The sequence below is a fragment of the Tympanuchus pallidicinctus genome, unplaced genomic scaffold (genome assembly GCF_026119805.1).
Source record: "Tympanuchus pallidicinctus isolate F22 unplaced genomic scaffold, pur_lepc_1.0 scaffold3, whole genome shotgun sequence".
In the NCBI taxonomy this organism is placed as follows: domain Eukaryota; kingdom Metazoa; phylum Chordata; class Aves; order Galliformes; family Phasianidae; genus Tympanuchus; species Tympanuchus pallidicinctus.
Genome location: NW_026294747.1, coordinates 72,069,711 through 72,085,713, shown reverse-complemented (window position 1 = coordinate 72,085,713; position 16,003 = coordinate 72,069,711). Strand labels below are relative to the sequence as shown.

Genomic DNA, 16,003 nt, shown 5'->3' with positions numbered 1-16,003 from the left:
GATACCTCTCTATGCATCACTGTTATAAAGTCAAACCATTGGCACTTACACGATATTATGGAATAAAAATACACAATAAGAATCACAGACACAGAATCACACAGAATGGCCAGGGTTGGAAGGGACCTCAAGGATCATCAATCTCCAACCCCCCTGCCACACGCAGGGCCATCAACCTCCACATTCAATACTAGACCAGGCTGCCCAGGGCCCCATCCAATCTGGCCTCGAATACCTCCAGGGATGGGGCATCCACAACCTCTCTGGGCAGCCTGTTCCAGCACCTCACCACTCTCTCTATAAAGAACTTCCCCCTGACATCCAACCTAAATCTCCCCTCCCTCAACTTAAAACCATTTCCCCTTGTCCTTATCAACCCTTTCAAGGAGTTGATTCCCCTCCTGTTTGTAGGCTTCCTTTAGGTATTGAAAGGCTGCAATGAGGGCACCCCACAGCTTTCTTTTCTCCACGCTGAACAAGCTCAACCCCCTCAGCTCCTCCTTCATAGGGGAGGTGCTCCAGTCCCTTGATCATCTTGGTGGCTCTACTTCGGATCCTCTCCAACAGCTCTCTCTTTTTTGTACTGGGGACTCCAGACCTGGACACAGTACTCCAGAAGTTCACACATGCTGAAAGCTACAGAGTATGAAGTCACCCTAAAGCGTCAAATTGCTACAAGTTAGCTTATTGTCTATTAATCTGACATTTGTTAATGTCTACTAACACAATTTCAGCGGTGGGCTTCCCTTGCAAAATTTCACTAGTCAAATTTCCAGAAATATTTCTGTTGTTTGCATTCAGATTCTCCAAGAAAAAAGTAAGATCCAAAGCCCAATTTGAAACTTAGCCAAGACACTAATTTAATTATGATTTGCCAAACCTCTGTTCACCATTGTGAGAGAAACAGGAAAAACATCATGGCTTTTTCAGTAAATCTAACATTTTTTCCACAATTTCTGAATGCTTTTATTTGAAAATAATTTCTCCCATTTTATTTGTGGGGACTCACTGAAAGGGAAAAGGCCAGCTCTCGTACACATTCAATTTTCAAGATGGGTAGAGAAGCCCTATGGATAACAGCATTCTGCAGCCTACAAATTAATCTATAATGTAATATCTGAAAGACACTTCTAAGAATGCATTACATTCTTCTGACCATATTGGTAGGGTAAATGGAGCAAATCAGCTTAAACCTGCGCTGATCTCTGCAAATTGTTTGTTTTAACGACACTTAGGGCTTCCTATTACCAGAAGGAACCAGAAGTCATTTTTATCTTTTTATTTTTCTTTTTTTCTTTGAGTGAATTTGACATCATCTCATCCTACAGATTTTAACCACAGTCCCATAACTCCAATCTGATCTATGTAAACATTAGTTAAAATAAATAAATAAATAAACAGATTAAAAATTGCAACTGGAAGCCCAAATGGAAATCATTTGGGAATAGAGCTTCTGAAACTACTTTCAGGCATTAACATTTTGTTGGGTTTTTTTTGTTGCTGGTTTTTTTTTTTGTTTTTTTTTTTAATGAGTAGTTCTGAAACTGCAGAGAGTAGCAAGCTTCTGCCAATAATTCCATTCCTAATGCAAATTTAGACCCTGGCATGTGCAAAAGAGAAAGAACAAATCAGTAATGGGTAAAAGTCAGTGCTCTCTGCAGGGCTATTTGGAAGGTAGGCAGCAGAAGGAAAAGCAGGCTGCTTTTTGGTGGTTTTAACAAACGGTTCACCATTTTATATTTGAGAAACCAGTATATGATGAGATGGCACCAAAATAGTTGGGACAATATCTAAAACATGAGTACATCGATAGTATGAGACAGCTAATTCTGTAACATGCTGAGAAATACCAATACTTACACAAATTGAAATGCATTTCTCAAAAGCAGCACACTTTACACTTCTAACAATTTGACTGTTTTGTATAACAGCTAATTATCAATCTCCAGCAACTGAAAATAAATTAATCCACAAGTGAAAATGTGGAAGGTATTGGTACACAAAGGATGAACTTAAGAATTCCAAGGATGAAGCATCAAATCTTCTACTTTCCACAGCATGTATCAAGATAAATCCCTAAATTACATTCTGCTCCTTTGAGGCTAACTGAAAAATAACACTGCATGCTCCTGCAAGGATTTGTGAATACATTAAACATATTAAAAAGTATGTTCATATCAATATATATATACACATGCATGTTCTACTTTAAGTTGCCTCCAGCTTTTTGCCTATTCCAAGCAGCTTACAACCTATGACTTCAGAACACCTAAAACAGAATGCTTCTCATTTCAAGCTCAGCTTTTGATCTTAGGTATTTTCACAGGTAATTCACCATTTTGACAGCATCAAACCTTCAAAAGGCTTCAGTTCCAATAAGAAGCATACTAAGTTGTAACATTTTTGCATACAACCTGTAAAGAAACACAAGCCATGATAGCTTTCTCCAAGCCTAATTAGCTTTGCATTAATTCTGCAGTAGTGGCATCCCAAACAACAAGCAAATCTTGACGACTGAAAGACCTACAGTGAATTACAGCTTGGACCTTGACTTCCAGAGCTTGGTATTCCACTCTTAGGGTGGCAGTGAGATTACAGGAAACAAGGAAAAACAACGTATCTTCCACCATACTCACACACTGAGAATTATGTTATGGATTCTCCAATATTTTTCCTCAAAGGCAATTCTTTGAGCAGTGACATAAGGAGCAACACACAGCTGTACTTTGTGAAGCCCACAAGCCTGTGACATCACTACCACGGAGATAAACATTAAGAGAATCCATCGGGCTACTTGGACACAGGCCATCCATATCAGGAGGTCACTGGACTCACCAAGAAACCACAGCAGTAACAGATGCTTTGTGCCAAGGAAGCAACAACCTGTCAGCAAGGTGCCAGGCATGTTCAAAGGCCAGGTACTAAGGTGGCAAAGCACATAACACAGATTACTGGAGTAGCTGTTTGTAGCCTTCAAGTCAATGCCAAACTGATCAAATTTTGAAAGGTTTTAAATACCAGGTTTACAAAGAGCACAGAAAACAAAGATGATTATTGTGCTTGAAAACAACAGCATCTGTGCAGAAACAACTTCCAGGTTGGTGCTGTCTCTTCTCATTTTTTCTCTTTTTTAGCTCCTTTTTTAAACAGAACTGAAATTACCATAGTTACACCCTATGCCCATTTTGAAATCAAGTGGACTGCATACTTCTTTCCCGAATTATTCTGTAATGATTACTTCCAATGCATGACACAGGTTTGTCTCCTGTTCTCCATCTTACAATTCTGGATTTGCCATGACCTGAGGAATCCACTACACAAATCATTCTCACACTGGAAATCAGTGAAAGGGACGAACAAACCGTAACAAAGCACAAGGAAAGAAAGCAGATAAGCTGATTAATATCAGATCAGGTCTTTAAAAGACTTTCCACCAAAATTTTGTGAAAATTGGAGCTGCTTAGTTTGTCTGAATTCATCCTGCAGTCAAAGACCAAAGTCATATCAGCAACAGGACTAAATAAGTAATAATAATACTAATAGTAACAATGATATTTCAAGCCATTTCTCCCCTCTCCACCCCACCAATCCAGGGGACCTGAATCTGAACTCAAAGGAATTGAAGCTATGATTAACAGGCTACAGCAGGACACAGCTTACAGTTTTCAACCACTGAATAAAAAATCTGGAAATAAAACTCAGTAGCAAAAAATCAATCTTTTATCCTGAAACAAATAAATGGTAGGCTTAATTCATACTGACATATTTGCATTTACAATTATAACAGCAATAGAAAGGAGATTTCAATACAGAGCCACATTCCTCATCAATGTAAACTGGCATGAGAAAAAAACAGCAGTTTGAACAGGCTGGGAATTTGGTCCCTAGTGAAAGCATATTAGTTTTTCCAAGAAGAAAAATGTGTTTAATATTCTGTACCAGTTACAAATATGAAGAGAGTTGCTTTGTTTAGATTACCACCTATGGAAACGCTCTGTCAATTTCCCCAGCACTTATCTCCAGTCTTTAGCAATGTGTGAAAGGGAATCCATCATAAACTTTTCTCTTTCTTCAGCCAGGACTGGACATATCACACTAGACAGGTTACATGTACTCATATAAATAAAAAGCAAGAAGGATGATTTATTCTACTATTGACAGATAGCAGCAGTTTGCATTCCAATATTCATTATAACAATTTCCTTTGATTCCTAGATAATTAAAAATTGGTAAACACATATGAAGTCTTAATTAATACACTAGATTAGGTACTTGAATTTTAATTAACTGGATTTAAAAAAAACATTCGCCAGCAAGACTTGTTTACATTTTGATTAAATCCTAAGACCATATAAAACAATTCATCACTCTTACAGTGCAATTAGTTCATCCAAAACCAGAAATCCTCTACTTCACAAAAACCATAAAGCCAGAATGTCTAGCTGTATTTTTCCTATGACATGCAAGACGGACAAAACGATCACTTGTATTTTATATATTCCTAAGCATCTCTCCAAAACCTGTGAATTCTTTAATAATATACTGATGAATCTGATGCTGGCTCCTGTGTAGGCATCAACACCTGTTAAAAACTCTTTTTTGATATTTTTTTTTCCCGAATAATTAAAAGTTATTTTAAATATCTGTTTCCTTCTCACCAGGATAATTACCAGAGCATTTCATAACGGACATTCCCAATTTGCTCTCCTGCTCATCGCCCTGCGCTCTGCTGCTGACCTGCTGGGTGCCCAGCAGACTCCATCCCTCCGGCTGAGTGCCCCCTCCCTGCTGGCCCACACAATGATTTCCAGATGTGGGATTCCCTTACACAGCTGCTGTGTTCATCTGTGAGTTTGCTACACATCTCCTCCCTCAGGAAGGCCCTCCACATTCGGAACTGCCTTTCACACAAGTGCTTATTTTTCTGCTTTCAACAGACTGCAGAGGGGCACCTTCGAGGCCAAAGCTTCTCCAGATAGTTGTGCAGACTTAAGCACCTGTACCACCCGACTGACTGCCCATTTCCCTTGCAGTGAGCAGAACCGAAGAGAATGCCAATAAATATCTACAGAAACACTGTATAACTGGCAATAACCCAAAGCAGACAGCATGGACTACTGCTCTGTGTATTCTCCAAAGCAGAACTAATGAAGTCTTATTGCATAAGGCCCAGCAGTAAATCAAATTCCAGCTAATGGCACCTCAGAGCCCAAAGTGTCCAGAAATACAAGTTGTTGCACATGTAAACAAGCAAATGAATATAAGAGGAAGAAACAGAAATTCTGGAAAATAATTAACAAAGAAGCCTCCAATTGTAATTTAGATGCAAAATACTCTAAAAATGAAATAAACTTGTAGGCTTTCTAAACTGACTTTAATGACAACAGGGCACACCTAAATAACTGTCATTTCTTGAGCTTCACTTTTCTACATGGCTCATTAAAAGCCCATTTAAATACAGCTACTGTATCAATGAACTGGTAAGATGAAATGTAGAAAAAGGGGACATTTTAACAAATGAGACACTTCTGTCTGCAGACATAAAAAAAGGACTGATTAAAAAATATATATATATTATCTGAGGCACCCTGTGCTTTATCTCCAACCTGAGTCCTGAGCCCCTCAATGCAGACTTAAAGATTACCCAACATTTCAAAATAAGAAAAAAAGGCAATACAGTTTAAATTCAAAGTTATAGCTGAACTGTAGCACAAGTCTTTGTAATTTCAAGCAAGTCTTTACCTATGCAATTCAGCTTCAGTTGGAAGCCAGAATGAGCTTTCAGTAACAACTAGTCAAAGTAATTTAGATCGAAGGGAGCACAACTGGTACCCTCTTAGCTTTACTGCATTATTGCTTTTGAAAACATACAAAGATCATTTCAAGGGTCATGTTCTATTATCAAATTAAAACCTTGCATTAGATCTTACATGAATTATTCAAAAGCATAATCTCATAGAGAATCAGAAAAACCTAAACTGGAAGGAACCTTTGGAAGTCTCAGCCTCTGTTCCATGTGATCTTTTCCAGCCCCTAAACACATCCTTGTACCTCAGACTGGGTCAGCACAGCCAGTGCACAGTCTTTTTGTACTGGGGAAATCAAATAGTGCAAAAGCAGAGGGAATACAGTCACTTCTCTCAACCTGCTATACACTCGCTCCTGAAGCCCAGGATAGGTGTCCCCAGGCTGCCGACCAGGTCAGCTCCTACACCACAAGCAGTGAGCTCCCAGCCTGTACTGCTGTGTGTTCCAACCTAGGTGCAAGACTCTACATTTCCTGAATATATTCTGCCTCCTCAAAATCTCCAAGTACAAAATAATCACTGCTGGAAAATGTATCATAGATCTAATTGAAAGTCATTCTTAAATCTGCTGACTAACTAAACATCCTTCCCTTACCAAACTTAGAGTAACATACCAAGCTAAATCATCTTTGCAACATCAGAATTCAACTATTAATTCAAAAGACACGTTAATTTTACAGGTAGTTTAATAATCTGCTTCTTTCATAATTCTTTAAATCTAGGAAGTGATTCTGAAGTAAATATACAAGGTTTTTATTAAAACATTGCTTTTGATTATTCATTTCCTACAGCACTTTGATCTGAGGAATTCTAGAAGCAATATTAAATTGCAATCTAATCTTCTCCCAGTAGGAATTAAATATAGTTTTAGATACTATACTGTAATTTACTAGACTATTTTAAAAATATATTAGTTTAAGATGACATATTTTTAAAAGACTTCTCCTCCCCTCGTCTCTCCTCTACTGCTGAGCAACAGCCTAAAAACAAGCACAACGGTGGCACCCTGCAAGGCACAGTGCATCTTTTCTAACTGAACTCTCTACTGGGCTCCATGGCTTAAGTCAGGCTGAGGCTTAGACCAAGAAATATATGGTAAGCATTAAAAGTAATCTGAGGACAGATAATAGATCGTAGAATGGTTTAGGTAGGAAGAGATTTCTAAGATCAACCAGTTGCAACCCCACTGCTATAGGCAGGGACATCGCACACTAGACCAGGCTGCTCAAAGCCCCATCCAGCCTAGAATGCCTCCAGGGTGGGAGCATCTACACCTTCTCTGGGCAACCTGTTCCAGTGTCTCCCCATCCATGTAGTAAGGAATTTCTTCCTAACATCTAGTCTAAATCTATCTTCTTCCAGCTTAAAGCCATTTCCCCTCATCCTGTCACTACACGTCCTTACAAAAAGTCCTTTCCCAGCTTTCCTGTAGGCCCCCTACAGCTACTGGAAGGTTGCTATAAAGTTCCCCCAGAGCCTTCTCTTCTCCAGCTGAAGAGCCCCAGCACTCTTAGGTTGTCCCCAGAGGGGAGGCACTTCAGTATGAGATCATCTTCGTGGGCCTTCTTCTGGACCCCCAGTAACAGCTCCATGTCCTTCTTATGTCAGGGGCTCCAGAACTGGATGCAGTACTCCAGGTGGGATCTCCTGAGAGCAGAACAGAGGGGCACAATCACCTCCCTCAACCTGCTGGTCCCAGTTCCCTTGATGCAACCGAGGATACAGCTGGCATTCTGGGCTGCAAGTGCACACTGCCCAGAACAGCGTGTGCCCACACTGCACACGCTCAATCTTGCATCAACTGACACGCACAAATCTTTTCTCCTCAGGGCCATTCTCAGCCAAACTCTTATTTGTGCTTGGGACGGTCCAGACCCAGGTGCAGGATCTTTCACTTTGTCTTGTTGATCTTCATGAGGTCAGCATGGGCCCACCTCACAAGCTTTTCAAGGTCCTTCTGGATGACAGACAGACAGACAGAGGCAGATACCACTGAGCTGCCTGATAAGTAGGCTGGATTTGCTTTTTCATGTCCTCAGTCTTTGAATATTGTAAAATCATAAAGGTTGGGGAAACCACTATGATCATCCAGTCACCAAACCATCACCATCATGACCACTAAACTATATCCCTCAGCATCACACCTACTTGTTTCTTGAGACCTCCAAGGACAGTAACTCCATCACTTCCCCAAAAAGCCAGTTCCAGTGCTTTATCACTCTTTTTGAAAATAAATTTTCCTAATATCCAACCTGATCTTCTCCTGCTGCAACTTAGGGCCATTATACCAGATACATAGGTTATGCATCATGTACCAAATGAGCATCGTGCTGCCAGGTGCAATGTGTGGTCTATCAGATAAGAATACACAGAGAATGCACCAACTCCTTATTCTGCAAAGTCTTTCTGAACGACAGGCCCACCTCCGCAGCTGGATAGTGGCCATTAACACCAGTTAACTTCTGTTCCATCTGTTCTCTCCAACAGCCAGATAACCCCCTGCCCTATGCCAAATGGCCTGAACATATTCAAGGCAAAAATAAATGGTCAAAGCAGTCTACCTATCATGAAGACGACACACTCTACTAGAAGATTATATATCATGATAGTTGGGGTTTTTATTGGCAGGGCAAACTCACCCTGAATCAGGGATGGGTGAAGGAAAGGTTTGTTACTGTAAGCCTGTTCTTGAATGCTGTTTTTCTGCTATAATTTGAATCACAGTGAGGAAGGCTCCACAGCCAGTCTGAATTAGCTTCAAGCATGCTCCACAACATCCACCAACCATCAACAACACCAGCAGCTGCTAAGCTGAGTCCCATCAATGGGCAGTCAATGCCACTACCGTGCTCTGATGCCTATGAAAGTGGGGACAGCCACACAAAAGCCAAAAAGAAAAAACACTGCAGATATACCACAAAAGGAAGTGTCCTAATTAAGACTATGGACAAATCATTTCCAGAACTCTTAACTATGCACAAAACTTCAGCTAAAATGACAGTGCAACAATAGAGAAAAACATTCTCACTTCTTTTAAACCATTTTAAACAATATTTATGTCTCTCACCGATGTTTCTCAGCAAAAATGAAGACATTACAATCAGACAGCAGTCTCCTTTCTTCAGTTGCTAGCTTCCCCACACAGCAAATACCAAAGCACTTAAGCCCATGTACATATAGGATATGAGGGCAGCTGGGAAAAGTATCTCTGTCTTAAATTAGAAAGATTTTCAATCACGTTTTTTTAATCATGGGGTTTTTGTAATGGATCGTGTCTTCACCGACTCTTCCTTTGAAAGCATACAGAATATAACTATAGCTGTTTTTTCCTTAAATCCTCAATTTAAGCAGAAAAGATTTCTTTTAAAGTCCCTTTGTAAAAACAACCCTCTTCTTCAAGACTAAGCACATACTCTGCAAAATCATTACAGTACATGATTTACCATGGAGCTCATTTAGAAAAGAATAAAGGAAAAAAAAATACATCTAATCCAATTTTTAAGAGGTGTGTGAAGAACACACGGTATCAGAAGAGAGCAACGGTGTGCGGAAACCACTGGGCACATCTCCGAGCATGTGAATGAGCCAGTTTCATCTCCTGCAATTTTGCTCCCTCAGCAGTAATGAATATATGTGAACTACATAGGACAATGTTATTAATATTACTTTGGAAGCAATTTTACATACATTTTAGAGCACTATAAAATTCTGCCTCCTCTTTTAAGAGGGCAAGGCCCTAAAAGATGCCAGACTGCTTCCACTCAGCTGAGCCTGCAAGCATGGGATGAGTCTACAGGTCACCAGGCCTCACATCAGCAGTGTGAGGCTCGGAGGAGTTCTGTATTTTATTTCTGACACAGAGGTCAGCAGTTAAATAGTGACGCTATGCAGTAAGTAATCCAGACACCGGGGTCATTAGAGGGGCTGGTGTCACACGGCAAGATATATTGCTGAAATAAAGATGTATTAAATCTTAACAGTTGTCTCATCTGTCATTGGAAGCTGCAGCCCTTGAGTACCAAGGAAAAAATGGCTTCAGAAACCTTCAAAAATACCAAAGGCTTTCAATTTCTCTGCTACAGGATCAAAACAGCAGCATTTCACAATCTAAGTTGTGAATTTCACAACTTAGAGATACACAAAGGTACCTAGTTAGTTAAAGCACAGATGAATCTTTGCAAGCTTATTAAACTTCAAGAAAATAGATTTGCTAAAATACAGCTCTTAATTTTGTATAGTATGTGCTATTCAGTATAATTTGCATGCAAAAGCCAGGAGAATGTGATTAAAAATACCCATCTAGAGACACAGATGAAAAACTTCAAACATTTTGTGATTCCCTTCTGTTCCACTCATTATTTCAATACCTCACTACAACAAAGGAATAGATAACACTTGTCCTTGACATTAGCCTAAATTATCTTCAGCGTGCAATATAATATCTATTAAATTAGGCTTATTTTAAATCAACGTCAAGGTCTGTTCAAAAGGTAAAACTCTATGTACCCTGTACCTTTTGTATAACAATTTCTCCCCCCGAAACTTTTCAGAGGCCTTAAAAAAAGAAAAAAAAAACAAAGATTGGAATGTTTTTTTAGATAACTTCATTATCTAGTATTTAAAAAAGAACTTTAAAGAGAGAGACATTTATTTCTGACATTTTAAAACAATAACAATATTCTTCATTTTATGTATAATAGCAAAAATAATCAGCACATTAGTCAATAACTCTTGCTTCCCTTTCTTTAAAAAAATCTAGAAAAATCTTTAATGCAAATGACTGATTGTTCTCCTTGACTAATATTTAATGTATTTTTGAAATGTAACAACGGTGGAAACAATGCAACAACTTGCAGCCCATTAGCAAGGTCCTTCCTACAGAAATAGCCTGTAGTGCTGCTTCAGCCAAGGGGTGGCTGATGTGAGCAGCTTGCACTGGGAATAGGTCACGAGTGCCCCTGCCTGTAGCATCCCAGGCCTGACTTCCCAGAATTATCACATGAATACAGGCCAGACAGAGAGCTCTGATCTTAAGCAAAAGACAACCTGTTAGGTGAAGATCTCTAAACCATAGTACTACAGTTCTTACCAAATGTGTTTTGGTTTTCTACAAGGCAGAATTATGGCAATCTCTGTATGAATGGCGGCCCATCCAGCAGAACATCTATCCATCACCCGCAGTGATCTCTAAGGACTGTTTATTTCACATAAAACATTATTAAGTTAAATGATGTAGTAGCTGACCCCAAGAGAGGTTCTCAAACTAGTCTCCCAAATTCGAAATCATGTTCGAAATGATCTGGGGCCAGATTTTCTTCAAAAATTTGGCATATTTGTTTGAAGGAAAGCTTGCTTACATCCTGTAAAATCATTAGCAATTAGATGCCAAGACATTCTTGAAAGTCTGCTTCTAAAACCTTCCTGGTGGATTCTCATATCAGACCTTGAGATGCCTACGAAAACAAACACGAACAGAAAAAAACTGCAACAAAAAGAAATGAAGATTAACAACTGAAGACATCAGAAGGAAAGCAGATCATTAATGACATTACATTTAGTCTCAAAGCACATTCACTGGAAATCAAGTTCTTTTGTCTATGTGACAGCATAGGAGACCCCCAGTATCACTCCAATTATTCTTTGTATGAGCCCATGATGCTTGGCTACTTGATGCAGAACACCACACCCTTACAAGCCTCTCTATGTAGGGATGCTTATAACCGAAGAGGCAGGAACACAAACTGTGACTTTGCCAGAACTGTACTACTAAATTATTTAGTATGAAAGCTTCAAAGACTCCAGCCTGAGTTTTCAGAAGTCATTTTGGAAATTAATTCCCTAAATCACTGGGAAAACCAGGACCGATGCACTTACATCACCTATATGAATCTTAAAAAATATTTATAAAAAGAATCACTCAAGAGAAATTACATTTGCATGCACACTCATTTCAAGCTACCAAACTTGGGCACACTGTACCATTATTACACTTGAGCTTGATTTACCCTTATACTGATGACTGCATTTTCTAACACAACATAAGTAAGTCACCCAGACTGGGGAAGGAGATGCAGCATTGTCAAAAGCCATCAGCTTCAACCTACAGACAAGGACTTCACTGAAAACTTTGAGGTAGATCCCTTCCATTTTTCAGCTCTAACCCACTCCTGCTTCCTCTGGGCTGGTCTAGCTTCTCTGCTTCTCCCGTTTTCTCTTCCAGAAAAAACTGAAGTTAGGAGCTAACACTCGCTACCAGGGCATGAGACCTGCCTCCATCTATATTATATTTCATAGTCAATTCAAAACTGTTGTAAGGTTATTAAAATCATTCATTATTTTATCTGTGCCAAATGGATCATTACACTGTCAACAGTTATCTTTATTATGCAAAAATATGCAGAACTTAACATCCTTTGTTGAGCTGGCAAAACAGTTTATTCAGTAGCAACTCTATTTTTCATTAAATTTTGCGCAAGGAATTTGATTGCCAAAGGTTCCATTCAGAAACACCACACAAAACAAACTGTTTCAATTGGGTAACATCAGATTATTTTATTAAATAAATTATTAAAAGATTATTAAATCTTTTGACTACTGCTCACCGTACTAATGGTGTTCCAATTAATTTATAGTTCCCTTTAATTTTTACTATTACATATTAAAAAAACCTATGAACAGCACCTTCAGTGCTCCAAGTGAGGAAGTCCCATGTATGAATACATATTACCTCATAGAGATATATAGTAATTGTTTAGCTTTATGAACTCACAACTACATCTTTAGTCGCTGCAAATAAAACCAGCTGTCAAAAAGAGAGGGGAAAAAAAAAAAAAAAAAACCTGTAAGAAGGCAGAATACAGGGAGGCAAAGATCAGCCTTGAATCCAGGCTCTCACTTTCCACTCTTTTCTAAATGTCTTCCTACAGAATCGGGAGTGAATTCAGCGTTGAGTGTAAGCATCAGTTCTTGGAAAGCTGCAACCATCTTGACATAGCTTTTCTGTCTCACTAAGTCTTAATTTAATTTCTAAATTATCTAGGGGGAAAAAAGAAAGAAAGAAAAAAAATAGTCTTGTTTCCCTTGTGCTTCTTCTACCAAGCTGAATCTCTGCAATTGTAAGCACTTTTTGAAAACACTTTTGGGGTGCAGTTTGTAGTTTGGCACTACACAAAGCAGGCACATAGCATAAGACTTGTGCAGGTTGCTGTGTAAATTATGCTGTCATAAGTGATTAACATTTAAAAGGACTAAACAGAGGAAGCAGATAATACCTCCAAGATCTGTTTTTAATTAAAACATCCTAGTAATTAATATTAAAAGGAAAAGACTGAAAATGAGAGAGAGCACAGCTTCTGAAAAGAATCATTTTTCATTAGAGGTCACTTTTATCCAAAGTGAAATACCATTTTCAGATTACCTAGCTCACTAGAGACTATTCACTTATTAGAACAACTCCACCCACATAAATACCAAAAAAAAAAAACCACAAAAACCCACACATTTAATCAGAAACATTTATGCATTCATTACTTTTTCAAGCGTCCTTGCTTTAAGATGATCTTCCCCTCACTGAAAGCAAACCTTATTTCACAGTCTCTGTACCTAATTGTTATATCCCAAATGATTTCTCTACTTTCCAAAATAATTACCAAACATTATATCATCTCTGCTAAAACAGTAAAAGGGCATCAACATTCAACCCCATAAGTAGCTAAAATGAATAGCACATACCAGGGAAGTCTAATGCACATAGCCTTTGCACATAAATCAAACAGCCTTACACATTCTGACAGCTCCATCTAGCCACAGCTACACAAAAGTAACTTTATCCCCAGCAGAGCAAATTAATTTACATTCAGCACATACCAGCTATTACAAAAATTTTTGCGGTCAAAAGTGTCATTTCCAGAATGCCTTTAGTATTGTTTAACTATAAGATTAATGCTTCCACAATTGTATCTGTGCTTCAGGTTACTTGGATTTCAGAGAAACATAGGATCAGAAAAGTCATGTCTTTAAAGGTCTCAAAATTAGAGCATCTGGATAATGTCTGGAACAGATGTAGGAATCAGAACTTGGCAGGAATTCATGAGATAGGAACCTCAAACATTCCTGGGGAGAACACAGAGCAGAATGGAGTACAACATGAAAACCCAAAGCTCCAAGTGACGGAATGAGAGGAAGGAGACACACAAGGAAAGAACAGATGAGCAAGAATAACAGCAAAACAGCCAGCTGACAGAAACAGAGGAAAGAAGGTGAGGTCTCCTCACTGTGAACCTCCAGCACCCCTAAGTGCTAGTTTACAAATCTGCAGTGTACAAACAGGCCTCTGCTTCAGCTTCAGCTGCAGAGCCAGGATGGAGAGTGCCATCACCCACTGATGGGTTAGAACAGTCATGTTCAGCCAGTCGGGTACAGATAATTCTTCTGCCACTTTTTCACTTCCATTCATCAATAACTGATGGTTTGAATGATCTGAAGTTCACCTTTTTGTTTATACTGGGACACTGCATGCACTAGGAAAATAACATACATCTTTCATGGGAAAACAGTGGTGCTACCTACCTCCAGGCATACAGCTCTAAGCATTTCTTACTCATTATATAAAAATATTCACATATAATCATTACATAAATTTATTCATTATATAAACAATTTGAGGAAATGAATTCTCATTTCATTCCACATTCTTACTGTCCAAAATGTAAAACAGGTTGACTTGACTGGAGTACATATCACACTCATTACAAGTGACCTGAATTTCAGAAGTACTGAATGGCTGTAACACCTTCAGAATTCAGAAAATGCTCCTCTGCTGAAACAAAAACCCTCACAGGGTACTGAAATACAGTTTGCTCAAATCCAACTTCAGGCACACTTGCTTCAGTGCCCACTGCTGCATTCTGCTAATGGATTACTAGGCAGCATGCCTCACTATCTTATTATGCAATTCCTTATGAGAAGTGACAAATGGCTGAAAAGGAAGCTTTATGGTGTTTTGAGATGTAGCTAATACAATTTACAGATCACTGATAAAGCGTTTTCTCCTTAAGCTGATCTAAATCAAATTTTTAAATGCTGCTCGTTTACTTAAAGCATTTGAGGTTCAAATCTTACTCTAAGTCCCCGAAATTCCAAACGATAAGTCCTTGAGTTTCAAATATGCAACAGTTTCATTTTCTACATAATTCCAGAATAACTAATGCAGAAGAAAAGGCGATTACACCTCAAAGGTGGATGCGTGCAACTGCCTTAAAATGCAAACAAGGAATGTAAATCTGCCAAGCTGCTTTTCTTCTTCCAGGACATGCACGAGTGATTAGCCCCAGCTGACAGCACCGCACGGCCACAGGTGTTAGGGCCCAGTCCAAAGAGGAATTTTACTAAATTCCCTCTGAAATCATACAGGAAAAACTGCAGCTCTTACCACATGCCAAAGCAAAAGCTCTTTCAGTCTGGTAGAAGCAAAGTGGCAGCTAACGAAAGGAGAAGAGCCAGTGAGGAGTCACCGCACTGCCTCCCAGCCCAGGCTGTCACTGTCAGCCCAGCTGGCACTTCAGTTTTTTTAAAAGTAACTAAAACTAAAAATCGACGTGCTTAAAATGCCAACATTTCCCATAACTACGTATCTAATATTGGACAAAAAAAAGCAGAAACACCATTAGAAACTGAGAAGAATCCTAACTGTGTGCATTCCAGAGGTGAGTACACTAACCACTGTATTTGGGGTGTGCATGTAGGGTGAGTGGCATGGAGGGATTTTTCTGGAGATTTTGGGCCCCAGACTAGACTACTGACTTGGCAATGACCTTTCTCCCTGGAAACATGTATTGATGGCTGTGGAAGCCAACAAAGGGCTGCAGGAGGCAGCAGCATGTGGTGGCCATGCCCAGCGGAGGGGGCAAAAGGCTGCAGGAGCGAAGGGCCTCAGGAACAGTAGGAGGGCAGGAAGGGCCACATTGCTGTGCTAGAACTGGCACTGAAGCATTTATAGACTCTTTTCACACAGGCTGCCAGCAAGAAGAACAGTAATACCTGTTCTCCGAGGTAGCAAGTACAAAGCAGGCCTTGCCTTTCATGTTGGTGTTTACTAGTCATTAATTTGTATCTGGAAGAGAGCCTATAGCTCCTCCACCCCCACTCTGCAACTGCCACAGGGAGCTACATCCATATATCTTGTTTTGTTCCCTCTT

The 16,003-nt window shown here is 39.3% G+C and overlaps 1 protein-coding gene across 29 annotated transcripts in view; it reads right to left on the bottom strand.

The window, feature by feature from the left end:
* PARD3 (par-3 family cell polarity regulator) overlaps nucleotides 1-16,003 on the bottom strand; it is a 424,256-nt gene that overhangs the window by 288,338 nt on the left and 119,915 nt on the right. The gene's annotated exons all lie outside the window — the stretch shown is intronic.